The 27,282-nt window shown below is 35.6% G+C and overlaps 1 non-coding gene across 1 annotated transcript; it reads right to left on the bottom strand.

Moving 5' to 3' along the window:
• Positions 1-9,413: 9,413 nt before the first annotated feature.
• On the bottom strand, positions 9,414-9,520 carry LOC131179759 (small nucleolar RNA R71). Its single transcript, XR_009148645.1, has one exon. It is a non-coding gene; the product is annotated as a small nucleolar RNA R71 (small nucleolar RNA).
• Positions 9,521-27,282: the final 17,762 nt, after the last annotated feature.

Consider the following 27,282-nt stretch of genomic DNA (forward strand, 5'->3'; position numbering starts at 1 on the left):
TATCTCCACAACAGTACCTCAATAGTTCTATTACAAAAATGTGTGCCCCAGTCACTGATCAAAGCTTCAAGAACTCCAAACCTGCTAAAAATGTTTGACTTTATAAAACCTGCAATAGCTTTAGAATCATCAGTCCTGGTGGCTTTGGCTTCCACTCATTTCGAAACATAATCAACAACAAGTAATATATAAATAAACCCAAAAGAAGAAGGAAATGAACCCATAAAATCAATACCCCACACATAAAAAATCTCACAAATAAGTATTGAATTCTGAATCATCTCATTCCTACGAGTTAAACTTCCTATTTTTTGACATTGTTCACAATTTTTGCAAATCAAATATGAATCACGAAATATAGTGGGCCAGTAAAAATCACAATATAATATTTTTCTACCTGTTCTCTTGGTCCAAAATGACCTCCACATGCATAGGCGTGACAAAAAGCAAGAATAGATTGCATCTCATTATCAGGAACACATCTCCTAATAATTTGATTTGAACAAAATTTCCACAAATACGGGTCATCCCACACATAATACTTAGCCTGACTTTTTAATTTTTCTTTCTTAGCTCTAATCAAATTAAAAGGCACAACCATAGTAACCAAATAATTCACCAAATCAGCATACTAAGGGATCATACCTTGCAATTTAAATAACTGCTCATCAAGAAAAAGTTCCTGCAAAGGAATTGGCTCTTCTTGTGTCACTAACCTGCTCAAATGATCTGCTACGAGGTTCTCAGCTCCTTTCTTATCCTTGATTTGAAGATCAAATTCTTGCAGCAGAAGGATCCATCTAATCAACCTTGGTTTTGCTTCCTTCTTTGCCAAGAGATACTTCAATGCTGCATGATCAGAGAAGATAATTATTTTAGAACTAAGCAAATATGACCAAAATTTATCTAAAGCAAAAACTATAGCAAAAAACTCTTTTTCGGTCGTAGAATAATTACGCTGAGCTGAATTGAGTGTTCTGGATGCATAATAAATCACATGAAAGAGCTTCCCAACACACTGCCCTAAAACTACTCCCATTGTATAATTACTCGCATCACACATAATTTCAAATGGTATAGTCCAATCAGGAGCCTGGATAATAGGGGGTGATATCAATGCAGATTTCAATTTGTCAAAAGCCTCCTTACACTCTTCATTGAACTCAAAAGAAACATCTTTTTGCAAGAGTCTAGACAAAGGCAATGCTATCTTAGAGAAATCTTTAATGAACCTGTGATAGAAACCATGACTAAGAAAAAAGCATACTTCCCTCACAGTTGTGGGGTAGGGTAAGTTCACAATTAAATCAATTTTAGATTTATCCACCTCAATACCCTTATTAGAGACAACATGACCCAAAACAATCCCCTGTTCCACCATAAAATGACACTTCTCATAATTCAAAATAAGATTTTTCTCAATGCATCGCTCAAGAACAGAAGTCAAATGATGTAAACATGCGTCAAATGAATCACCATACACAGTAAAGTCATCCATGAACACCTCAATGCAACTATCAATATAATATGAAAATATGCTCATCATGCATCTCTGAAATGTCTCAGGTGCATTACAAAGCTCGAAGGGCATCCTTCTAAAAGCAAAAGTTCCAAAAGGGCAAGTGAAGGTAGTCTTCTCTTGATCCTCTAGTGCAATCACAATTTGATTATATCTAGAAAAGCCATCGAGAAAGCAGAAATAAGACTTACCTGCTAACCGCTCAAGCATCTGATCAATGAATGGCATTGGGAAGTGGTCTTTCCTTGTTGAATTCAGCTTGCGGTAGTCTATGCATATTCGCCATCCACTCTGAATCCTTGTTAGAACAAGTTCATTATCTTGATTTGCTACCATATTGACTCCTGATTTTTTTAGCACTACTTGGGCTGGACTTACCCATTTGCTGTCTGAAATTGGGTAAATAACTCCTGCATCCAATAGCTTTAAAATCTCCTTCTTCACATCATCTGTGGGTTCAACCTCCTTTGAGCTTCTCTACTTGGTTTAGCCTCATCCTCCAGTAAAATCCTGTGCATGCACATTGATGGACTTATACCTTTGATGTCAGCTATTGTCCATCCAATTGCTTCCTTGTGTATTCTCAGAACTCTAATCAATCTGTCTTCTTGAATCTTTGTTAAATTACTTGAGATGATAACTGGAAGTGTCTCATTGTCTCCCAAGTAAACATACTTTAAATGCTCAGGTAAAGGCTTGAGTTCAAGAACTGGTGCCTGCACAACAGAAGGTAACAATTTTGTGTGAGATGCACGTAAGTTAATCTTTGATACTCCATACCTTTTCAGAACAGGAGGTAATAACTGCAATGCTATTACTGCATCTTGAACGTCTACACTTAATGGCAGATTGGTACTGACTTCTTGAATTCCTTGACTAATCACCACTTCTAACTCATCCTCTATGCTTAACTCAAAAACATCCTGCACAAATGTATCAACCACATCAATAGAAAAGACAGAATGATCATCAGCAAGATACCTCATGGCATCAAAGATATTAAATCTGACACTCTCTCCATCAAACTCCATAGTTAAGGTACCATCATCCACATCAATATTTGTCTTGGCAATTTTTAGGAAAGGTCTTCCAAACAAAATCAAAGCTAACTTTGATGTGAGAACACTATCCTCCATATCCAGAATGTAAAAATCTATAGGAAAAATCAATTCTCCAACCTGCACCAACACATCCTCAACTACTCCCAATGGGTAAGCATTAGAATGATCAGCTAACTGAATAATGACACTGGTTTCTTTTCAAAGGACCCAAATGTAAAGTTTAAAAAACTGAATTTGGCATAACATTAATAGATGCTCCTAAATCTGCCATTGCAACTTCAAATCTAGAATCACCTATTTTGTAGGGAATAGAAAATGAACCTGGATCCTTACACTTAGGCGGTAATTTTCGCTGAATTAATGCTGACACATTTTCCCCCACATTGATCTTCTCATTATTCCTCAACTTGCGCCTTCTAGTGCATAATTCCTTAAGGGATTTAGCATACCTGGGGACTTATTTGATCGCATCAAGTAAAGGTATATTAACCTCTACCTTCCTGAAAGTCTCCAAAATTTCTTTCTTTTGTTCTTCTTTCTTCGTCTTGGCCAACCTGCAGGGGAGTAGAGGAAGAACAGAATTATTAACCTTATTCAGTTTAGGTTCAGTATTTACCTCAACTTCAGGAACTTCAGACTCTTTTGCTCCTTGCTTCTTCTTTTTCATTGGCTCATGTGGAGCTGAATGGGTATGTCTTGCATTGGCACAGAAGGTTACACGGGTCTCTAGGATTTACACGGGTCAAGTTACATGGCCCGTGTACTTTGTTTCTTCCTTGACTCTTTGGATTTCTTCTGGCAGAATGTTACACGGGTCCGTGGTTGTGCTTACACGACCCGTGTACTTTGTATCAGCAACACTTCTCAATCCTTTTACCTTTCCAAGCTTCCTTTTACACTTCTATGCTCTGGAACTTCACCAAAACTGTGAAAAATACAGCAAGAGTCAAATTAATGCCAATGCCAAAAATTTCTCCATTTAACATAATTATTTCAATAACTCTCTAAATATATGCCTAATAGATAATTATACTTTAATCAACTGAATTAGGCATAAAGATACCCTAGAAACACTAAATGTGATAGGAGTAAAATTAATAAATTATGCACTTATCAATATATTCAAGACATCCAAATACAATATCAGTAAAAATTTTAGCATCAAAACACCTCTACATCATGAGATACCAAAATGTTCTTCAAAATCTGAATTTTTTAAAAACAATTCTTACTTAGACCACTCATATAAAATAATTTATATCTCATAAATCACAAGTCCAAAATCCAAAAAATTTTCAACACAACAGCCCCAACATCTTGAAGATCATCTCTACCAAATTTTATAATTTTTTGAGCATTCTAACTAACTATTTATTTTTCTCAATTTTCAACATCCTGAGTTCATAATTCTAGATCTAGACAGCCAAGTCCAAATCCAATTGCTGAAAATTTCTAAAATTTTAATCATGCATTCTAGACATACAGTACTTAACCATATCCAAAAATTAATAGTGAAAAATCTACCAAACTCACCTGAACAAATGGGAGAACTATTGCCCTTACAGAGTCTTGCTTCTGCTACTATTCACCTTCTTCTCTATTTCTCTCTCAAATTTTTTATATCCCAGACTAAAATCTTTCTTTTTCCCTTGTTTATGTCCTTTCTTACTAGAGAAACTCCAAAAATCTAGTCATCTTTCCTCCCTCTTCCCTTTTCTTCTTCTCCTTCTTTCTTTCTTTTCCTTTCTTCCCCTTTTCTTCCTCTTTCTCAATTCTTCTTCCGATTCTTTTTTTTTTTTATAGAACCTGTAGGAGGAGTCACGTCGGTATGCAACCTGCTATCCACCTTTTTAAACCAAATTTCATTTTGGTCCTTCAACTTTTCAATTTTTCATCCAAAAGCTCATAATTTATTTATTTATTTTTCTTTTTTTTTTTAAGGTACTAAAGGAGTCCATCATGTGACCCACAGTTGCTAGCTACCCATTAAAAGAAAAATATCCCTTTTGGTCCTTAAATTCTCTAAAAATCCTATTTTTCACTCTAAAACTTTTAAAATTTTTCTTTCAAGTCTAAGTTCAAATTAAACAAAACTTCTAAAACTTTTCTTTCAAGTCCAAGTTTAAATTAAATTTTTCTTCTCAAAACTTTTTAAATTTTATTTCTATTTCTAATGACAACCTTTTTTTTTTGTCTCAAAAATTGGGGTATTACAATTCTCTCCCCCTAAAATGAATTTCGTCCTTGAAATTCCACAGCTTAAGGAACTACAAAGTCTAATCCAAAACAACCATGCTTCCATTGAAATTAATTTCTATTTCTCCATGTACTTAAATGAACTATCATGTACCAATTACTTCAAAACCTAGTAGGACAAGATAAAACCTAATGCTATTGTTATTAGAGTTCACTTTATAATCAGTGCTCTGATTTCAACTCTAGATACTTCTTCACCATACACATAATACAATTATAACATGCTATTCTATATTTTTATGTTTCCTATTGCATATAAACACCACAATTGAGTAATTTCCATAATTGATGGCATATTATTATTATCAATTACACTATTAAGTCGAACCTTGATACTCATACAGTACAATAGTCTCATATTTCTCAAAGAAAGAAAATTTATTATATATATTCATAGTCTAATCTCCCGTAATACTTCTCATTCTACAAATCACATACTCATTTAATAGCTCTACTCTTTTCATTATGCCCCAATACAAAGTAGTTGCTCTAAATTAATTTGCAAGGCATAAATCCCCATACACTAATAAATGTATCCTGTTAGATCTGTTGGCATCTTGGGTTGCATTGATGACTTGGCCCCCTAAAGAACAAATGCTGGAATCCCAATTTATAGGAGCAATATATTGGTCATACACAATTCATAGAGCAGCCCCAAAAGGGCAAATAGGCTGGCATCCACCTAGAGCAGCAAATGGTGACTCCATGAAAATGACTATTTAGTGATGCTAATGCTAATACTTATGCTAATGCTGATGCTAATGATGATGTTAATTGACTCTAATGATAATGATGATACTACTGGCAGCATTCTAGGGGAGCAAATAATAACAAACTAGTCATACACATGTACAGGGTTACCCCCAAAGGGCGAACACCTGGTATACACCTTAAAAGCTATGTGTATGCCAAGCGCTATCCCAAAGATAGTATAGTGCTAAAATATAAACCTCGTCATCAAAGGGCAATCAAACGTGTACATATAAGAATGTAACGAGGCTTTTAATCCACCTTTATTCACTATAATGCTCATTAAAACCAAATATCTGTTTACTGGCTTTACAATCCTGCAAGTGCATGGATCGCTAACAAGTAATAAAGTAATGAGTAAAGTATCGTCCCGTGAGAAATTTAGTTAGTAAGTACCAAATTACATAGTAGTTTCGACTGTTTAGGTTACCGAATATGAATGAAGGGTATATTAAACCTATTTTGGACGTTGAAAATAAATCTTGAATAAAACTATCTATGGAAAGCAATTCCAGAATTGAGATTTCACACTATAATCTTATTGTGGATTTTAATCTTGTTTATTCATTGGATTAAGGATTGTTACTCTGATGGAAATTAAGCTTAGGATATCCTAGGTCCTTTTTCAAGGCACCTAAGGTGTGTTTCGATTAGAGCCAAACCCTACTTTCATTGGTGATTAGTCCTAATAAAACCCTTTAAGATCTTTGATCAATTATGAAACTCTACAAAGGTCATCCGCCTATTTCTAGATCAGATTTCCTAAGTTTAAAATCTTGATTTTCTAATATTAATCTTCACCTTTCAGTCCTTCAATTAATATCTATAATCAATACTAAGTGCGTACCAACACATAGCATGCATTAAGATCACAAGAAATTAAATCAAAGAACAAAACTCAAATCTAACAAATAAAACTCAATACTTGTCCATAATAATAATCACAAGTGTTACTTTCCCAATTCCAGAATATGGAAATTACTCACTCATAGTGAGTTCAGCAAACATAATGAAAATAAAATGAAGAACAATAAAAATCCGCTATAAGAAATAGAATAAAAGAATCGAAGAGAATCTACAGCTTTGATCTTGTGGAACTTTGGCTGTAGTCTCCTCCTCGATACTAATATCCTTCTCCTCTATTTACTGTAGGAAAATAATGAAAGTGTTATTATACGACTTTCCCTCTTTTACTTTCTGTGGCCTCTATTTATATTCAATGATCTAGGGTTAGGTTTTTAGAATCCTCAAGGCCTTAGGAGTCTCTCTTTTCTATCAAAGCTGGAGTTGGAACCAATTCAGGAAACTGATGGCCACGTGATACACGGCCCGTGTGTCACTACACTGCCCAGGGCCATTGTAACTCACTGGAGCTCTGAAGGCTGCATCTCGCAATGACACAGAAGCATACACTGGGCATAGCTAGTTGCACAGGTCCAAGTACATGACCCGTGTACTTTTATTCTTCAGAAATTTCTTGAAACCTAGCCGGGCAGAAGCTTACACAGGTCTCTATGATTTACATGGGTCTGAGTACACGGCTGATACACTTGAACTGTATAGATGTTTTTAAGCATATTTGTATACTATCTCATAGCATTTAGGTAAGTAATCTTATGCATAATAGTTGATTTCATTAGTTTTTGTAATTTCTATTATCAAGCCCTTTATTCCATGTTTTCTGCATCATTTCAGGTGTTTGGGTGAAGCCCCAGAGTATAGGAGTGCAAAAGGGAAGCTTGGAGAGGTCAAGAGACTGAGAATTGCTGCTGATACAAAGTACACAGGTCGTGTAAGCCAAGCCCCAAACCAGTGTAACCTTCTACCAGAAGAAAGCCAGAGAGCCAATGGAGAAACAAAAGTACACGGGTCGTGTAATTGGACCCGTGTAATCTAAAGGGACCCGTGTAAGTCTCTGCTGGGCACAAGCTTGAAAAACTTTCTGAGAACAAAAGTACACAGGCCTTGTAGCCAGCACAGCCCCATGTAAGTCTCTGTGCCAATGCAAGACTCCGCAATTCCACTTTAGTAAGTTACACGGCCCTACATGTCGGGACCCGTGTAGTGACACACGGGCCATATATCATGCAGCAGCAAGTTTTCAAACCCGAATTCTCGCTCTTATTTACACATACAAATCAGACTCCTAAGGCTTTTGGGACTCAAAATGACCTAACCCTAGAACAGCTATTATAAATAGAAAGAGAAAACATCCCAAAGAGGGGGGGGGGGGGGGGGCGGGGACAACACCTTTTAGGAGTTTTAGAGAGACTCACATTCTGCACTCTCTCCAGCCGTCTTGAGGATAGGAATATCAGTATCAAAAGGAGTTTTCCAGCTGAAGCTCCACAAGATCAAAGCTGCAAACTCTCTTCGATTCCTTCATTCCATCTCCTTAAATAGATTTTTATTATTTTATTTCTTTCATATGATTTTCTTTTTACTGTCTTTACCTTTTTATCATGATGTTTGCTGAACTCACCATGAGTGAGTAGTTTTCTTATTCTGGAATTGGGAGAGTAATGCTTGTAATCATTATTATGGATGAACACTAAGTTTTATTTATTGGATTTGAGATTTATTCCTTGATTTAATTTCTTATGATCTTAATGCATGCTAAGTGCTAGTACCCACTTAGAATTGATTGTAGATATTAATTGAAGGACTGAAAGGTAAAGATTAATATTAGAAATCAAGATCTTGAACCTAGGAATTCTAACCTAGACATAGGCTAACACCTTTGTGGAATTTCAAAATTGGTCAAAGACCTTAAAGGATTTTAATTAATTTGATCACCACGAGAGTCGGGTTTAAGTTAATTAGAATATACCATAGGTGCCTTGAGAGAGGACTTAGGATAACTTAGAACTGATTTCCATCAAGGCAAATGATCCTCAATCCCGTAAATAAACGAGGTAACATTTCTAGTAAGATTCAAGTGTGAAATCTTAATTCTGGAATTGTTTTAAATAAATTATTTCATTTTAAGTTTACCATTCTAGTGTTTAAGGATAACAAACTTCATTCCCTAAGTATTCGATAGCCTATACAGTCAAAATTACTATGTAAATTGGTACTTACTAATCAAATTACTCATGGGAACGATACTTTACTCATCACTTTATTACTTATTAGTGATCTGTGCACTTGTGGGGTTGTAAAACCAGCGAAATAAGTTTTTGGCGCCGTTGCCGAGGATTTTGGCTTTAGTAATATCAAGCGATAGGCAATTTAGCTGATTTAGGCAATTATATTTATTATCTAATTTTATTTTACTGGTTTTATCTCTCTTATTTTCTCTCAGGTGCCCAACCTGGTATATGACCAGAACAAGGCCAGAAGAAGAAATTTTAGATTGTGATCCGGAGATAGACAGAACTCTGAGAGCCATCAGGAGGGAAAGGAAACATCAAGAGCACGATCAAGAAGATCCTAAAATTCCAACCATGGCCGATAATAATGACAGAATAAGACTCTTGAGAGACTAAGAAGCTCCATCTGTCCAAGGATTTCAACCCAGTGTCACTAGACCCACAGTGGAAGCCAACAACTTTGAATTAAAACCAGCATGGCTTCAAATAATTCAGCAGTTCGAAGGTTCACCAACATAAGATCCACACTATCATCTCCAGTGCTTTCTTGCCCTATGTGATACATTCAGGATGAATGGAGTTTCTAATCAAGCCATAAGACTCAGAGCATTCCCATTCTCCCTTCGAGACAGGGCAAGGAAGTGGTTACTTTCTCAACCAGCTGAAACATTCACCACTTGGGAAAACCTCTCATAAGCTTTTCTAGCAAGGTATTTTCCATCTGCAAAGACTACAAGACTGAGGCTTGAGCTCAACACCTTCAGACAAAAGGAAGGTGAATCACTTTATGATGCATGGGAAAGATATAAAGACATGCAGAGGGAATGTCCACACTGTGGCATAGAGAATTGGTTACTAATGCAAAATTTCTATAATGGGTTACTACCCTCTACAAGGAGCACAGTTGATTCAGCTACAGAAGGTGACTTAATGGAGAAAATAGTGACACAAGCACTTGAACTTCTAGAGAGGGTTGCATACCATAATTATGAGTGGTCAAATGAAAGAGGAAATGCAAGGAGAACAGCAGGGGTCCTGGAAGTGGACGCCCTAAGCATGATAAATGCTCAATTTGATCAGATCACAAAGAGACTCGACAGAATGCAAGCAAATGTAGTTGGTACAAATAGTCAACATGAGGATAGCTATGGAGGAGGATACATGAGTTCAGAATATAACAGTTTCAATAAATCTCCCACAGAACAGATGAACTATGTGAATAATAGAGGAAACTTCAACCAGAGGCAGCATAATAATTCATATTCAAATACTTACAACCCAGGATGGAGGAACTACCCAAATTTCTCATGGTCTAATCAACAGAATCAGCCAATAAATAAGCAACAGGGGTACAAACCACCAGCAGCCCCTGGATTTCAGAACAGAGGCTAAAACTTTGCACAAACACCACCACCTCCTCAACCTCAGCAACTTGAACCGAAGATGGCCATGGAGTCCATGATGGAAGGGTTCCTAGCAGCTCAACAACAATAGAATGAATTGATTAAACAGCTGACTTTCAGAATGGACCAATTTGCTATCCATAACAAGATGCTGGAAAATCAAATTGCTCAGCAAGAAAGTTCTTCAAGCAAGGCTGCTGGTAAACTGCCTAGTCAACCAGAGATGAACCCAAGGGAGCATTGTAAGGCAGTTACATTGAGGAGTGGGAAAACTCTAGTACAACCAGAGGAAGAACCGACAGAGGAAACCATAGAAAAATCTGAAAGCCAAGCAGAGAAAAAGGAGGAAGAAGCCAAGAAAGATCAGGAAGAGGAAGCAGGGAAGAAAAAGAAGTTACCAGAGCCATACCAACCCCCCCTACCTTTTCCTCAGAGATTTCAAAAGGCCAAATTGGACAAGCAGTTTGGGAAGTTTTTAGAAGTTCTACAGAAACTTTATATCAACATCCCCTTCACTGAAGCACTCTCTCAGATGCCATCCTATGGCAAGTTTCTTAAAGAAATTATGTCAAAGAAAAGAATGCTGGAAGACTATGGGATAGTAGCTCTAATAGAGGAATGCAGTGTCATACTACAAAACAAACTGCCTCCAAAGTTGAAAGATCCAGGAAGCTTCTCCATACCCTGCCTCATTGGCAACAAGAAAATAGACTTGGCCCTTTGTGATCTTGGGGCAAGCGTGAGTTTAATGCCTCTATCAATATGCAAAAAGCTGGAGATCGGAGAGCTGAGACCCCCAACAATCTCATTGCAGTTGGATGATCAATCTATTAAATATCCAGTAGGCATACTCGAGAACATCCCTATCAAAGTGGGTAAATTCTTCATTCCAGTAGACTTTGTTGTCCTTGAGATGGAAGAAGATGTTCAAATCCCTATCATCTTGGGAAGACCATTCTTGGCAACCGCCAGAGCCATCATAGACCTAAAAAATGGGCAACTAACCCTCAAGGTAGGAGAAGAAGAAGTGGAATTCAATTTGTTTGACACAATGAAGCACAAATTCGAACTTGATGAATGCTTCAAGGTTGACATAATTGACAAACAAGTTAAAGAGGAATTTCATAAGACACATCCTAAAGATCCTCTTGAAGTATGCATTGTGCACAGCCACACAGTGAATGATGAAAATACAGAAATAGCAACCTGTGTACAACAGTTAGTAGCTCATCCACCCTTACCCTTAGCTAAGGCCTCCGAGATGGAGGAGTTAAAAGAGGAACAGCCCAAGGACAAGCTCCAGGAAAACACCAAACAGGTAGAGCTTAAACCTCTCCCCTCCTCACTAAGGTACACATTTCTGGACTCAAACTCTAAATATCTTGTTATAATCAATGCTAGCCTGTCTAAGTTAGAAGAGGAAAAATTGTTAAGAGAACTTAGGATCCATAGCAAGGCCATAGGGTACAAAATAGAAGACCTAAAAGGGATCAACTCCTCGATTTATATGCATAGGATACCTATGAAAGAAAACAGTAAACCCACTATCGAGCACCAAAGAAGACTTAACCCAAACTTGAAAGAAGTAATCAAGAAAGAAATTTTAAAACTATTAGATGTAGGTATCATATACCCAATTTCTAATAGTAAATGGGTTAGTCCAGTACATGTAGTTCCTAAGAAGGGTGGGACAACTGTTATCCAAAATGTAAACAATGAACTAATCCTTACTAGGGTAGTCACTGGTTGGCAAATGTGCATAGATTATAAGAAATTAAACAGTGCTACTAGAAAAGACCATTTTCCTCTCCCTTTCATCGACCAAATGTTAGAAAGGTTAGCAAAACACTCTTATTTCTATTATCTACATGGGTATTCAAGATTCTTTCAAATTGCTATTCATCCAGAAGATCAAGAAAAGACAACATTCACTTGTCCCTATGGAACATTTGTATATAAGAGAATGCCTTTTGGTCTTTGTAATGCCCTTGCTACCTTTCAAAGATGCATGATGGCTATTTTTTCTGATTATATTGAAAATACCATGGAAGTTTTTATGGATGATTTTTCTGTCTATGGAACTACTTTTGATGATTGCCTAGCTAATTTATCTAAAGTGTTACAAAGATGTGAAGAATCAAACCTGGTCCTAAATTGGGAAAAATGCCACTTCATGGTAAGGGAAGGTATAGTTTTGGGACATTTGATATCAGAAAGAGGAATTGAAGTTGATAAGGCAAAAATTGAGATCATTGAAAACATGCCACTACCAACATCAGTCAAGGGAGTGTGAAGCTTTTTGGGATATGCAGGGTTCTACAGAAGATTCATTAAAGACTTTTCCAAAATAGCTAAGCCACTTACCAACCTGTTAAGTCAAGATGTTCCCTTTAATTTTGATGAAAATTGTCTTGTCTCCTTTAACAGGATCAAAGAAGCCCTGATATCAGCACCAATAATGCAGCCACCAAATTGGGAGCTACCATTCTAGGTGATGTACGATGCGAGTGACTTTGTAGTTGGAACTTTGCTCAGGCAAAGAAAAGATAAAAAGCTCCACACCATTTATTATGCTGGCAAGACACTCGATGATGCGCAAATCAATTATGCTACCATAGAGAAGGAATTCCTAGTAGTGGTGTTTGCAATGGACAAATTCACATCTTACCTAATTGGGTCAAAAGTCATTGTATTCACAGATATTGCTGCAATCTGATACCTTTTGAATAAAAAGGAAGCAAAACCAAGGCTGATTTGATGGATTCTACTCCTACAAGAATTTGACCTTGAAATTAAGGATAAAAAGGGATAAAAAAATGTAGTAGCTGACCATCTTTTCAGGCTGAAATTAGAGTACACAGGGGACTTCGAGGATTTGCCAATTGATGACTCATTCCTTGATGAGCAATTACTTGCATTCTCCAAGGCCCCATGGTATGCTAACTTTGTTAATTTTCTTGTATATAGGGTATTGCCTCCAAACATGACTTATCAAGAAAGGAAGAAATTCCTACATGATGTGAGATATTACACATGGGAGGAACATCTACTGTACAAGAGATGTAATGATGGGCTGATAAGAAGATGCATGCCAGAGGAAGATATGGAAAACATCCTCCAGCATTGCCACTCATCACTATATGGAGGACACTTTGGCACCACAAAAACAGCGGCTAAGATTTGCAAGCAGGGTTTTACTGGCCACATTTGTTTAAAGATGTGAGATCCTTTGTGCTAGCTTGTGATCAATGCCAAAGAACAGGTAACACTTCAAGAAGGAATGAAATGCCACTACATGATATACTTGAGGTAGAATTGTTTGATGTATGGGGGATAGATTTCATGGGCCCATTCCCCTCTTCCCATGGAAACAAGTATACTTTGGTTAGTGTTGATTACGTGTCAAAATGGGTAGAAGCAATAGCCACACCAACCAACGATGCTAGAGTGGTCACAAGGTTCCTTAAGAAGAATATCGTCACAAGGTTTGGCACACCAAGAGCAATAATCAGAGATGGAGGAAGTCACTTCTGCAACCAACAATTCGAAACACTACTGAAAAAGTATGGAGCGACTCACAAAGTAGCCACACCTTATCATCCTCAAACCAGTGGCCAAGTAGAAATCTTGAATAAGGAACTGAAGCGGATTTTAGAGAAAACTGTAAACAGATCTAGGAAGGACTGGTGTATGAAGTTAGATGATGCACTATGGGCATACCGCACTACATATAAAACCCCAATTGGCACAACACCCTTTCGACTGGTTTATGGAAAATCATGTCATCTCCCTGTTGAACTTGAACATAAAGCTTACTGGGCAATTCAGATCCTAAACTTTGACCTCAAAGCTGCTAGTGAAAAAAGGCTCCTACAACTGAATGAGTTGGAAGAAATTCGACAGGATGCATACGAAAATGCCAAAATCTTTAAGGATAAAACCAAAAGATGGCATGACTGGCGCATAGCAAGGAAGGAACTAAAAGAAGGAGACCTTGTCCTGTTATTCAACTCTAGGTTGAAACTCTTTCCAGGGAAGCTGAAATCAATATGGTCTGGACCTTTTAAGGTCACCCAAGTCTTCCCACATGGAGCAGTAGAAGTATGGAGCGAAATCTCAGGAGCATTTAAGGTCAATGGGCAGAGGCTGAAGCTTTACTTTTAAGGAGAACCCATAGAGAAGGGAGTCAATTGCACCCTCGACTATCCTACTGACAGGCCATGAAAGATGAAAGCAAAGTCAAGCTAATGACTATAAACAAGCGCTTTTTGGGAGGCAACCCAAAATTTTTCTGAACTTTTCTTCTTTTCCTTTTTCATATTGATTTTTGTTTAAACTCATTAGTATTTCATTTTGTAGAACCTTCCGAAAAAGCAAGAGGGAGTAGACAACAAGAGAGGAGAGGAATCACCAAGTCAGAACCACAAAAGAGAAGATTGAACAAAATCGGGGAAGTAGCTCTATTGCTAACCTTTGCATCCATTTCACGTGTTGTGATAATAAAAATTTTCATTTGGGAAAAATTTAGAAAATCAGAAAAGTACACGGGTCGTGTACTAGTTTCACACGCCCCATGTAACTTTCTGGAAGTCCGTAAATTTCTTGCAATTTTAACTCTGAGGGAGACAGAAAGTTACACGGGTCCATAGCCCAATGTACACGGACCTCGTAATGTTGCCAACAGAATAACTTTAGGATAGAAAGTCACACGGGTCATCTTTCTACTTGACACGGGACGTGTAACATGTCCAGTAAAGCAACTCGAGAGACAGAAAGTTATATGGGTCCCAGAGCTCATTTACACGGGCCGTGTACTATGACAGAATTTGAAATTTTTAGGCAGAAATTTACACGGCCCTACATGTCGGGACCCGTGTAGTGATACACGACCCGTGTATCATGTCATAAACGCAACTCTTGGGGTATGAAATGCGCGAAACGAAGAGTCCTAACGGCTCTTTAAATGCACCCCTCGCATTAAACCCATTCATAAAGGAAAAACCCTTCATCTCCACCCCTCCTAGTCTATAAAAACCCCTCAAATCTCCTCTCCCTTCACCAAACCCTACTCTTATCCTTCCCAAAAACTCATCAATGGCTCCTGTAAAGCGATCTGCGTGAAGAATGCACTACAAGAATTATAGTTTTTAACGACCAATTATCAATGAGAGAATTAAAATTTCCTCGTTAATGATATATAAATAACAACTAATAATATAATTGATTGTAATTATATAAAATTTTAACCACTGTTATAAAATAATCTAGTTAAAGAATAAAACATTGGTCGTTATATCCAAAATTTTAAATGAATTTTTTTTAAGTCTTTCACGAGGACAAAAGGTCCTTGTAAATGAATTAACTTCTTTTTTAGATTTTATTTTTCCCTCCAGCTGTTATTATTAATTCCTATTTCTAAGAGGTTTCTAACTCCTAAAGCCCTAATGTGTTTCTAATGTAACTGCCAAATAGAAACCCTTCCTAAATGACCATCCTTCTTACTACGTTTTCTTTCTTCAACCTCCAATATAAATTTAATCAAATCGATTGGAAACACCATACCCAAGGAAAACACTCTTTTACGTTGCTGCACTACTTGCAACGATACCTACGTATTGTCACCATTGTGCTGCTTCTTGTGTTGCTGAAATCCTAGGTGAGGACTCATTATTAGGTTGGTAATAAGTGTAGTTTTGTGGTTGTTGGTCATATTGCCATTGATTTTGAGGTGGGTATTACTGGTAATATAAGTAATAAGAGTGGTTATAGGATTTATTCTTGTGTTTGATGGTAACAATATTGAATTTGGTATTGTGGGTATTGTAGGGCTTGCACTTGTTCTTACAAATTTGGATTAAGGTGTTGCTATTTAGATTTTGGAAGAGAGGAAGTCCATTGATTTTTGCAAATACCCCTTGTTTATTCCTACTGATATTGATTTGGAAGCCTACATTGCTCATAGGGTTTATTAATTTGGAATTCTCTTCTGAATCAACAATCTTGCAAGTAAGTTTTTCTTATCAATCAGGTGGTGTCATTATATTTGATTAGGAGCTATTTGCCTTTAGGTCTCTATGTGTTTGATAGATTGCTAGAATGAAATTTTATGGAGGGTTAATAATATGAAAGAATAGCTAAAAACAAAGAGTAGAAATTTATTAAAATTTTATTTTAGAATAATATTTGCTTAAATTCTGCTGCAAATCCTATACTAATTACATTGAAATTCTGGCTCAAATTTTGCTATAAATTAATATGCAATTCCTGCTCAAATTTTGCTGCAAATTCCATAGTAATTCCTGCTTAAATTCTGCTGCAGTTCTGCACAAATTTTACTACTTATTTTATTGCAAAATTTGCAGCAATTCTGCAATAATTCTTACTTATTCTGATGTAATTTTTGCTCAAATTCTGCTGCAATTTCTGCACAAATTCTACTACTCATTTTATTGCAAAATTTGCAGTAATTCTTACTTATTCTGATGTAATTTCTGCTCAAATTCTGCTACAATTTCTGCATTAATTTCATTGCAATTCCTGCTCAAATTCTGCTACAAATTAACATGTAATTCATTCTCAAATTCTATGGAAAATTTGCACAAAATTCTGCAGCATATATTTATTGCAAAATATGTAGCAATTCTGCAGCATTTCTTATATTTGATTGGCTGTTCATATTTTGGAAGAGAGGAAGTCCATTGATTTCTACAAATACCCCTTGTTAATTCCTACTGACCTTGATTTGGAAGCCTACATTGCTCATAGGGTTGATTAATTTGGAAGTCTCTCCTAAATCAACAATCTTGCAAGTAAGCTTTTCTTATCAATCAGGTGGTGTCATTCTATTTGATTGGGAGCTATTGGCCTTTGGTCTCTATGTGTTTGATAGATTGCTAGAATGAAATTTTATGGAGGGGTTAATAATATGAAAGAATAGCTAAAAGCAAATGGAGCAGAAATTTATTAAATTTTTATGCTAGAACAATATCTTAGATACCCATGTGCAGAATTCAACCCTCTGCTAATTGAAAAAGGCATCATAGGTACATGGTTGTGGTCTTTAACCAAAAGTAGATTTACATGTTTATTCATTTGATAGAGATTAGTACTATATTGCCATGTGATATTGTCTTTTTTTTTAACTTACATTAATTATACTAAATGTTTATTTGAATGTGGAGAATCAATTATTTCCAAGATTAGAGGCACAAATTAGAGGGTGTGGAATTTAGGTGATGGATGTTTAAGAGATTAACAAGTTTGAAATTTTATACAAAAAAAAAGTATTGTTTTAGAATTTTAGCATAAGCTGGTGCTTAGAGATGAGAGTGAAGTGCTCTGAAAGACCAAACTATCCCATGCTAAAAAGGTAGTTAACTGCAGAATTTGGTAATTAAATTCCACACCCCTAACAAATTAACATATTAACCCTTTATGACATAACTAATTAATCTTTATAGGTAAAAAGCCATAATTCTTGCTCATACTAATACAATTTCTGCTCAAATTCTGCTGTAAATCCTGTACTAATTATATTGTAATTATTGCTCAAATTCTGCTGCAAATTAATATGTAATTCCTGCTCAAATTGTGCTATAAATTCCACAGCTATTCTTGTTCAAATTCTGCTGCAGTTTTGCACAAATTCTGCTGCTTATTTTATAGCAAAATCTGTAGCAATTCTTGCTCATTCTAATGTAATTTCTGCTCAAATTCAGCCGCAATTCTTGCACTAATTTCATTACAATTCCTGCAGTAATTTTGCTATAAATTAATATGTAATTCTTGCTCAAATTCTGCTATAAATTTCGCAGTAATTCCTGCTCAAGCTCTGCTACAATTCTGCACAAATTCTGCTGCTTATTTTATAGTAAAATCTGCAGCAATTCTTGCTCATTCTAATGCAATTTCTGCCACAATTCTTGCACTAATTTCATTGCAATTCCTGCAGTAATTTTGCTATAAATTAATATGTAATTCTTGCTCAAATTCTGCTACAAATTTCGCAGCAATTCCTGCTCAAGCTCTGCTACAGTTCTGCACAAATTCTGCTGCATATTTAATTGCAAATCTGCAGTAATTTTACAGCCAGTCATGGAGATAGCATCCTCCCTCAGTAATCTGCATATTTAATTGCAAATCTGCACAACTGATAGTTTCACAAATGTTATTTTGCTTGGCTGGAAATAGCATCCTCCCTTAGGTTCTCTGAGATGTTTGAGTCCACTAAATCAAGTGCATTCTCTTTGCTTATCATTTTGCTGCAAACCCAGTACACTATGTCCTTGTTCTCTCCAAATTCTGGTTCTACTGGCCTTTTTCCTGTGACCAACTCCATTAGGACTACTCCAAAACTGTACACATCACTCTTCTCATTTAGCTTGCATGTGTACGCATATTCTGCATTCCATAGTGCAGAAAATAGTCAAATATATGTAGCAAGTTCCCAAAAATTATCTATAGGAAAACATGATAATTTTGATTATGTACAGTAAATTACACCAATTTGGACTGTAGAATGTGACTAGCTAGGCAAGCATTACCGAACAAGCCTTTAATCATAAAATTTTCAAATAAGTTTAAAAACTCAACCATATTAGAATTAATTTTAATATTATGAGATATTAAATTTAAATTTAATAAAGTTTAATGCTAATAATTTAAAATAAAAAAGGGTAATGTTAATTAACAAAAATGAAGAGAAGAAGAAACGAAAAATAGAGGATGAAGGAAAATGAAAAATTGAGGGAGATTGAGAGTACAGCTGATTGATTTAGGAACAAAAAGGAGTGGCTTTTATTTTACCAAGTGTCTCCCTTTCATTGATCAATGCATAATTATTCCATAAGTCCTTATGTATTTAGAAAATTCACTTTTATAGTTCTTTGTCTTTCAAATTCCTCCATTCTGACCCTACTTTTAAATTTCCACTTCATATAATATTTTGGCACCATCCTTTTTGTGATCAATGTTATTTAATTTTTTTTAATATTTATTTATTTAATAATGTAACCTAAATTTTAAACTAATTTTTTTTCTTGTCAAATATGTTTGCTTATTTTTATAGGTTATATTTCTAACTATCAATTTATTAGATAATGGCTCCTAGTAAAGGATGGATGGATCTTGTTGGTGATCGTCTTAATGATGTATATTTACATGGGGTTGAGGAATTTTTAGACTATGCTTTTAAGAAGACTGGGAGGCGTGGGGAAATACGTTGTCCATGTGTCAAGTGTAGTAACATGTATTCCGCCACATGAGAAGTGGTAGGGACACATCTCAATGTGTATGGAATAATATGTAATTATACATTTTGGTATCACCATGGAGAAAGGGTAGGTGAATCTGAATCTAATTTAGAAAGTGTTCAACAAAGTGAAGATGAGCCTAGCAATGAGATGCATGACATTTTAAGGGATTTGTATCCAAAGTTTTGTGGTCAAGATACAAATGATATGGATACGGATATCTTCGCTTGTGATATTCATAAAGAGGAACCGAATGAGGAAGCGAATAAATTCTATAGGTTACTAAGAGATTTTGAGCAACCATTATACCAAGGTTCTAAGAGCTCAAAGTTATTTTGCTTAGTCAAATTGCTCCATATCAAGAGCCTTGGTCGATGGAGTAATGAGTCATTTACTATGTTGTTGCAATTATTGAAAGATGAATTATTACCTCAAGGATCTAATTTGCCACAATCGTATTATGATGCAAAGAAAGTAATTCAAGATCTTGGTCTCTCATACAAAAAAATTGATGCATGTGTAAATAATTGCATGTTATATTGGAAAGAGGATGGGAGGCTAGATTTTTATAAGATTTGTGGCTATTCTAGATGGAAGACTGATAAATATAATGGGGAAGACAAGGTTAAAACCAATGGGAAGAGAATACCAAAAAAAATTATGCGTTACTTTCCACTAAAGCTAAGACTTCAAAGATTGTTTATGTCCACAAAGACAGCGTCTTTGATGAGATGGCATAAAGATAAGAGGGTAGATGTTGGAGTGATGAGACACCCTGCTGATTCAATGGCATGGATTTCCTTTGACAAACTACATCCAAATTTTGCCTCAGACTCTCGCAATATGAGACTAGGCCTTGCTAGTGATGGATTTTAACCTTTTGCCAATTCAAAAATGCCATATAGTGTTTGGCTAGTTTTACTCATTCCATACAATTTGCCACCTTGGATGTGCATGAAACAATCAAATTTTATTTTATCAATGCTTATTCCAGGTCCTGAGGGTCCCGGAGATGCAATTGATATCTATCTTCAACCTTTAGTAGAAGAACTAAAAGAGATATGGGAAACTGGCATTGATACATTTGATGCATATGCACAACATAATTTCAAGTTACATGCAATTTTACTATGGACTATCAATGATTTCCCTGCATATGCAAACTTATCAGGTTGGAGTACTAAGGGAAAGTTGGCTTGTCCTTGTTGTAATAAGGACACCTGTTGGATGAGGTTGGCCAATGGAGGCAAGCAATGTTATATGGGTCATCGACGATATCTTCCTTTTAATCACAAATGGAGAAATGATAACGAATCTTTTGATGGCACAAGGGAGTGAGGGTTACCACCCAAGCCACTTTCAGGAGATGATATACTTGATCAAGTGAAAAATCTTGAAGGGGTCATATTAACTAAGGCTCCTCATATGAAGAAAGCAATCTCACATGATGGTAGGGGGGATAATTGGAATAAAGAGTATATTATTTGACCTTCATATTGGAGGACCTTATTGCTACGTCACAACTTAGATGTCATGCACATTGAAAAGAATATATGCGATAATATACTAGGGACAATCATGAAAATAAAGGGAAAAACTAAAGATAGCATAAAACTCGCCTTGACTTGCAAGCATTAAATATAAGGCCAGAGTTACACCCAGTACAGCAGAGGAATAAAGTTGTGATACCTCCGGCATTGTACAGTTTATCTACTACTGAAAAATACAGGCTTTGCCAATTCTTGAAGCAGTTAAAAGTTCCAGATGGATTTTCATCCAATATTTCTCTTTGTGTAAACATGAAAGAGAGTAAAATCTCAGGATTAAAGAGTCATGATTGTCACGTTCTTCTATTACATATACTTCCTCTTGCAATACGTGGTTTACTTCCTAAAGTAGTATATGAACCACTTGTTGAGCTGTCATTGTTCTTCACCCATTTAGGAGCAAAGTCATTAAAGGTAGATGTATTGGAGCAATTAGAAAAGCAAATTCCCATAACTCTTTGCAAGCTAGAAAGGATCTTTCCACCTTTATTCTTTGACATTATGGTGCATTTGCCTATGCATTTGGCTAATGAAGCTAAAATTGGTGGACCAGTACAATATCGTTGGATGTACCCAATAGAACGAGCATTATATTCATTTAAGTCATGTATTCGTAATAGAGCTTGTGTAGAGGGTTCAATTGCAGAGGCATACATTACAAATGAGTGCATGACTCTTTGCTCAAGGTACTTGCATGGCATTGAGACAAAGTTCAATCGAATGGAGCGCAACTATGATGGTGGCAGTAATAAAAATAAAGGAGGCTTATCAATTTTCTCCAAAGTAGGACGAGGATTAGGTGCTAGTAAAACTCATGATCTTGATACATAGGAGTGGGAGCAAGCTCATATTTATGTATTAAAGAATTGTGATGAAGTCCAACCATACATCGAGTATGATATTTTTTTTTGTTTATTCATATTGTATTTACTCTTTTTTTTTTTAATTTATCACAATCGCCTATAATCCTCTTTTTTTTTTTTCCCCTTAGAGAGTATTCACAATTGCCAGCAACCAATTTAGTAAGTATGTCAGAAGGTCAATGGAATAAAAATTTTGTTAGATGATTTAAGACGAAAGTAAGTACACTTTAAGTTTTGTATGTATTTTGAGTAATTAATTATTTCAATTGTTTGTAACCATTAGGAATTGATTTTTCACTTTTTCAAACAAATTTTTTTTATAGGTTGCATGGTTGCATAAAAATGACTCAAGTCCAATGATGGGAGCCCTACTCTCATTATCACTCGGTCCTGCTCGATATGTGACACCTTTTTATGGTTACATTGTCAATGGGTATAGGTTTCATACTGAATATCATGACCAAGGTTTGAGGACACAAAATAGTGGAGTTGTTGTAATTGGAGATATTGGTGATGAAGTTAACAACGTAGATTACTACGATGTCTTAACTGAGATTATTCAATTACAATATCTTGGAGGAAGACGTGTGGTGTTATTTCGTTGTAATTGGTGGGATGTTTATGATCGAGTGAGGGGGGTTAAGATTGATGAATATGGGGGGGGGTTAGTGTTAATTGTAAACGAACTTTGAAAACAAATGAACCTTTCATTTTAGCTAACCAAGCATCACAAGTCTTTTATGTTCCAGACAATATTCACAAAGGCTAGCATTGTGTGATAAAGGCACATCCTCGAGATTCTTATGACATCCCATTAGAAGAAGACATTGACCCCGTTGATTTGAATCAATTAGGTGAAGCATATCAAGCTGATGAATCTGTCAGTCTTGAATCTAGAGAAACAACTACAGTTGATGCAAATGACCAAATTAGTTGGAAGAGGATGGATATAGAGCCACAAATAATTGATATATCTTCAACACAGAAGAAAAAAAAACATGGATCATGAAGTTTATTTAATTATTATTGTTTGAATGCTAGTGTATAATGTTTCTTTTCAAAATAAACTCTATAATATATACATAATTTATTTTGGATGTTTATGTGTAATTAAGTTATTCAATGTAGTTTACATTTCATTTTGTCTTTTTCCCATATTTTATTTATGTTGTTTCCTATATTTATTTATGTCATGATATATTTTGTTGGTTTGAAAAAAAATTCACATATATTTGATGTGCTAATATTCCAGGTAAATGACGCTAGAAATGTGGTCACAAAAAAAGAAAGGACCTAGGACAAATATAGTGAAGAGTTCATTTATACCACCGGGTGCATTAAGAAGGGCAAGGGGACATGGACATCAATCAAGATCATTTTTACCTATGACATCCACACAAAGTCAAACTGCATCAATTGCACGTTGTTCGTTAGGGCCACATAATGACATCTCTCTTTTTCAAGATGTTGATCATAGGGAAGAAGATGGTGGAGTACAAGAACAAATACCTGAACAAGTGCATGAAGGTTCAACTCCTATTTTTCTATTTCATTCAGGGTTATGAATTTAGTTTACATTAATAATTTATTTTTTATTTTTAATATTGATAGATTTTGATACTGCAGAATGCAATACAACAAGGCAACATCAAAGTAATAATAATCCAGCTTAGGAAGAAACACAAGAAGGTTCAAATAATTATTGTCATATGTATTATTAATAATTTATATTTATTGTTGATGCATTATTTCTATATCATTAATGAAGTTCTAAGGACTTTTTTATTTAGGTATTTCCACTATACAAAAGAAGAGAAAAATAAGAGGAATGAACAAGGGTAAAAAGATTGCAGCACTTAAGGATGGAGAGAAACTGGATGTGATTTTTTATAATAATCGAGTTGTTGGAGAAAATCATGCAGAATGGTCAAGACATTTGGGCAAAATAGTGCGTGACCCAAACATTTGTCCAATAAGAGTGCACTCATGGAAGCAAATTGGAGAAGATGCAAAAGACATATGTGGGATCCAGTCAAGGTACCTTTACTTTTAATAAAACATTGGATTAATTTAATTTGCATCTATTCATTCATTCTTTTTTTTTTGTAGGAGAAATTTAAAAATTTTAACATTGAGCTATATCGAGAAAAGACTTTAGAGCACATGAATCATTTGTGGAATAATTGGAGAGGGGATTTGAAATGCCACAATATAAAGCCTTGTGGTTCTTTTCCAGAGATGTTGAAAAATGTTCCTCAAGGGATGCATCAAGAAGATTGGGAGTGGTTAGTTAAGAACCATTTTTGCACCAAAAAATTTAAGGTATGACATTTTATTTTACTAATATTAGAAATTATGTAAATTAAATATAAGTATTTTTATCTTTAGTTTTATTATTTTTTAGAAGGGTTAACATAATATTTTTAAATTCTTTTTTTAATGTAGGAAACAAGTGTTCGAAACTCTGAAAATAGGAAAAATTTAACTATGCTTCATCGTACTGGTAGCAAACCTTACAGACAAATTATCTATGATTTGGTAATGTTAGTGAAATTTTTTCATGCTTTTGCATTTTAGAGATTAAATATATTATGCTATTGTGTAATAATATCGTATTTTGTAAAGGGAGGCAAGGATGGCAATCCACCAGACATTGGAACTATATTCTTTGAAACTCATAAGAAGGGTGCAAATTTGGTTGACTCTAATGTTCAAGAGAAATATATATGTTATATTACTTTTATTGCAAATCTGTTTCTTTTCATAAATTATTATATTTGTGTCATTGATTAATCATAATTATTATAGGATCAAATACGTGATGTCATCCAATCCAACCCTTCTTTGTCTCATATGGAGGTAGTAGAACAATGTTTTGAAACACGACATCGTGATCAAGTTATTAGTTGTGGGAGTGGAATAAAGGCAAAAGAAGTTAAGAAATCTCATTCCAATGTTGGCCTTCAAGAGGAGAATCGATTGCTTAAGGATCGTTTGTCTGAAGTAGAAACTAGGATGAAACACCTAGAGGACTTATTATTGAGCCAATACTCTAATGCTCCATCTAGAACTCCTCTATCTACAGATCAATCTACATGATTGCGATAAGGTAAATTACCTTCTTTTTCATCTACTATATTCTTTATATTGTTTTTAATATAGGTCATATTTTAAGTTGTACATTTACAAATGGAAATATAATATTCCCTATTATATATTTATTGAAGATAAATGTATATAATTTAATTAAAGAGCACAGAAATTGGATTGGAAGTTGATGAATATTTTTGAATTTATTTTTTATGCAAGTTGTGAATTTTAATTATTTGTTTGAAATTTTAAAAATGTTCAAAATACAAACGGAACTTTGCCGAATTTTTTATTTGATATATTATACTTAAACTGTTTAGAAATAAAATACTAACAAATTTTAAGTTAAATGTGAAACTCATTTCAAGCTATTAGTGGATTTCATAGTTATTGCAATCTAATTATATTTTTATATTTTGGTGCAGATGTGATTATGCAAATAGTGAAAGCATTGAAGTAATTTTTTTGGGTAAAGGTGTTCAAAAGTAACTTAAAAGATATTGTTGAATTTTATTTCAGCCTTCACGTATTTATAGTTTTCTTATTGACATAAACAAATTAAGTGTAAATAATTAATATTAAACCGACATTTGAGACGGTTGTTATGACATTTTTCATATTGATGTATAAATGTTATTTTACTTATGAAGCATATTATTTATTATTATTAATTGCTTATTAAATTTTTTAGTGTTTTAAAAGTTAACACAATTAAATCATCATCATTAATGATGATTTTTGTATTCATATTGATTGTTAATCACCTCTTTTTGTTATTGTTAATATGTTTTCACAACTATTTTTATGATTGTTAATCATTTTTAATGACCATTTTGCATCGTTGTTATCAATTTTTAATGTTCATCCTCAATTATTTTCAATGACTACTTTTTACTATCGTTAGTAATTTTTAACGATCATCATTTGCTCTTGTTAATACTTTTTAACGAGATTTTTTTTAATTGTTAATAACCATTAACAAGCATTATTTGTTGTTGTTAATATTTTTTAACGACTAATTTTTTCATTGTTAATAGTTTTTAGAGGCCATTACATTGTAAAATAACGATCTTTTAATTTAAATTTGATGACCATTTTCTCCGTCGTTAATAACATTAACGACGGCTAAAATAGTCGTTAATACTATAATTTTAACAATCGCTTATTGTGTCCTCGTTATTAGTATCAACGACGAGTTATATAAAGTCCTCGTTAAACTTTTTAACGACGACTTAACGACCAACTTTTGTGGTTGTTAATTATTATTAACGACCACTTTTTAACTTTTAACGATGATTTTTCCTCTCGTTAAATATTAATTTTCTTGTAGTGATGGGCTCTTCCTCGAGGTAAAGAGGACACTCCTCACCTTCTTCCCCTCAGCCGACACCCCAACGCCCAAGAACAAGGGTAGCCTCCCCTCAACCCTCTCAACCAGCCCATCCTCCACCGCAACCCCAACCACAAGTCGCTCCACAACCCGAAATCTCCATTCCTTGGGGATTCCGTGATGATGCCCATAAGGCGATGTGCACTCGGCTTCACACTCGGAAAATAAGCTCCACAAAATACATAGATTTTACGTTGCTGGAGCAAATTGGGCTACAGGATGAGATCAATGGACTACTCGATAGCATCAGGTGGACAAGGTTCGCCCAACTCCAATTCCCTGCATATCGGGACACCACTCTGGAGTTTTTGGGCAGTTTCAAGGCCACCTTATGGCCTACCGACAGGGAAGATAGGGGCAGAATTGAATTTCGCCTCCTTAGTGTTGACCGGGTGATGAACATAGATGAGTTCAATGCCATCTTCGGCTTTGACAGCACCGGCCAGCAAGAGATCCCTAGGAACTGCATGCTCTACAACAGCATCAACTTCTAGAGTTCCATTGCCCCGAACATGAAGCCATATAACTCCAGCAAATCCAAATCCACGGGTATCACAAGTCCAGCCCTACGCTACATGCATCGGTTAGCCCCCCACACCATCATGGGTCATGGTGACAGCTTTGGCGTGGTAAACGCCAGCAAGCTATTCTTCTTGTGGTGTATAGTCACTGGGCAGCGCTGCAGCACCGGCTTCTTTCTGTGCAACCACCTTCGCTGCCTCTATCATCAGTCTATCGGGCACATCGTGCTTGGTGGCCTTGTCACAACTATCGCCCTCGACTTTAGATTTGTTCCAGGACATCACAGGCTGCGCTCCATCAGTGGAACATCAAGAATAGATCAGACCATCTGCATATCCATGGGGATATGTAAGAAGGTGGGCAACACCTGCTACCTACTAGATGCCAAAGGGAATGCCATCCCTCAGAGAGAAAAAGCACAAGAAGGACCTGGTGAGACTTCGCAGCCACAGGCGGAAGCCCAAGAGCCTATGTTTCAGGAGTCCCCCGCTCGAGTGCCTCCATACACACCACCACCCACAGACCCGGTACTCGCATA

The sequence above is a fragment of the Hevea brasiliensis genome, chromosome 4 (assembly GCF_030052815.1).
Source record: "Hevea brasiliensis isolate MT/VB/25A 57/8 chromosome 4, ASM3005281v1, whole genome shotgun sequence".
Classification (NCBI taxonomy): Eukaryota; Viridiplantae; Streptophyta; class Magnoliopsida; order Malpighiales; family Euphorbiaceae; genus Hevea; species Hevea brasiliensis.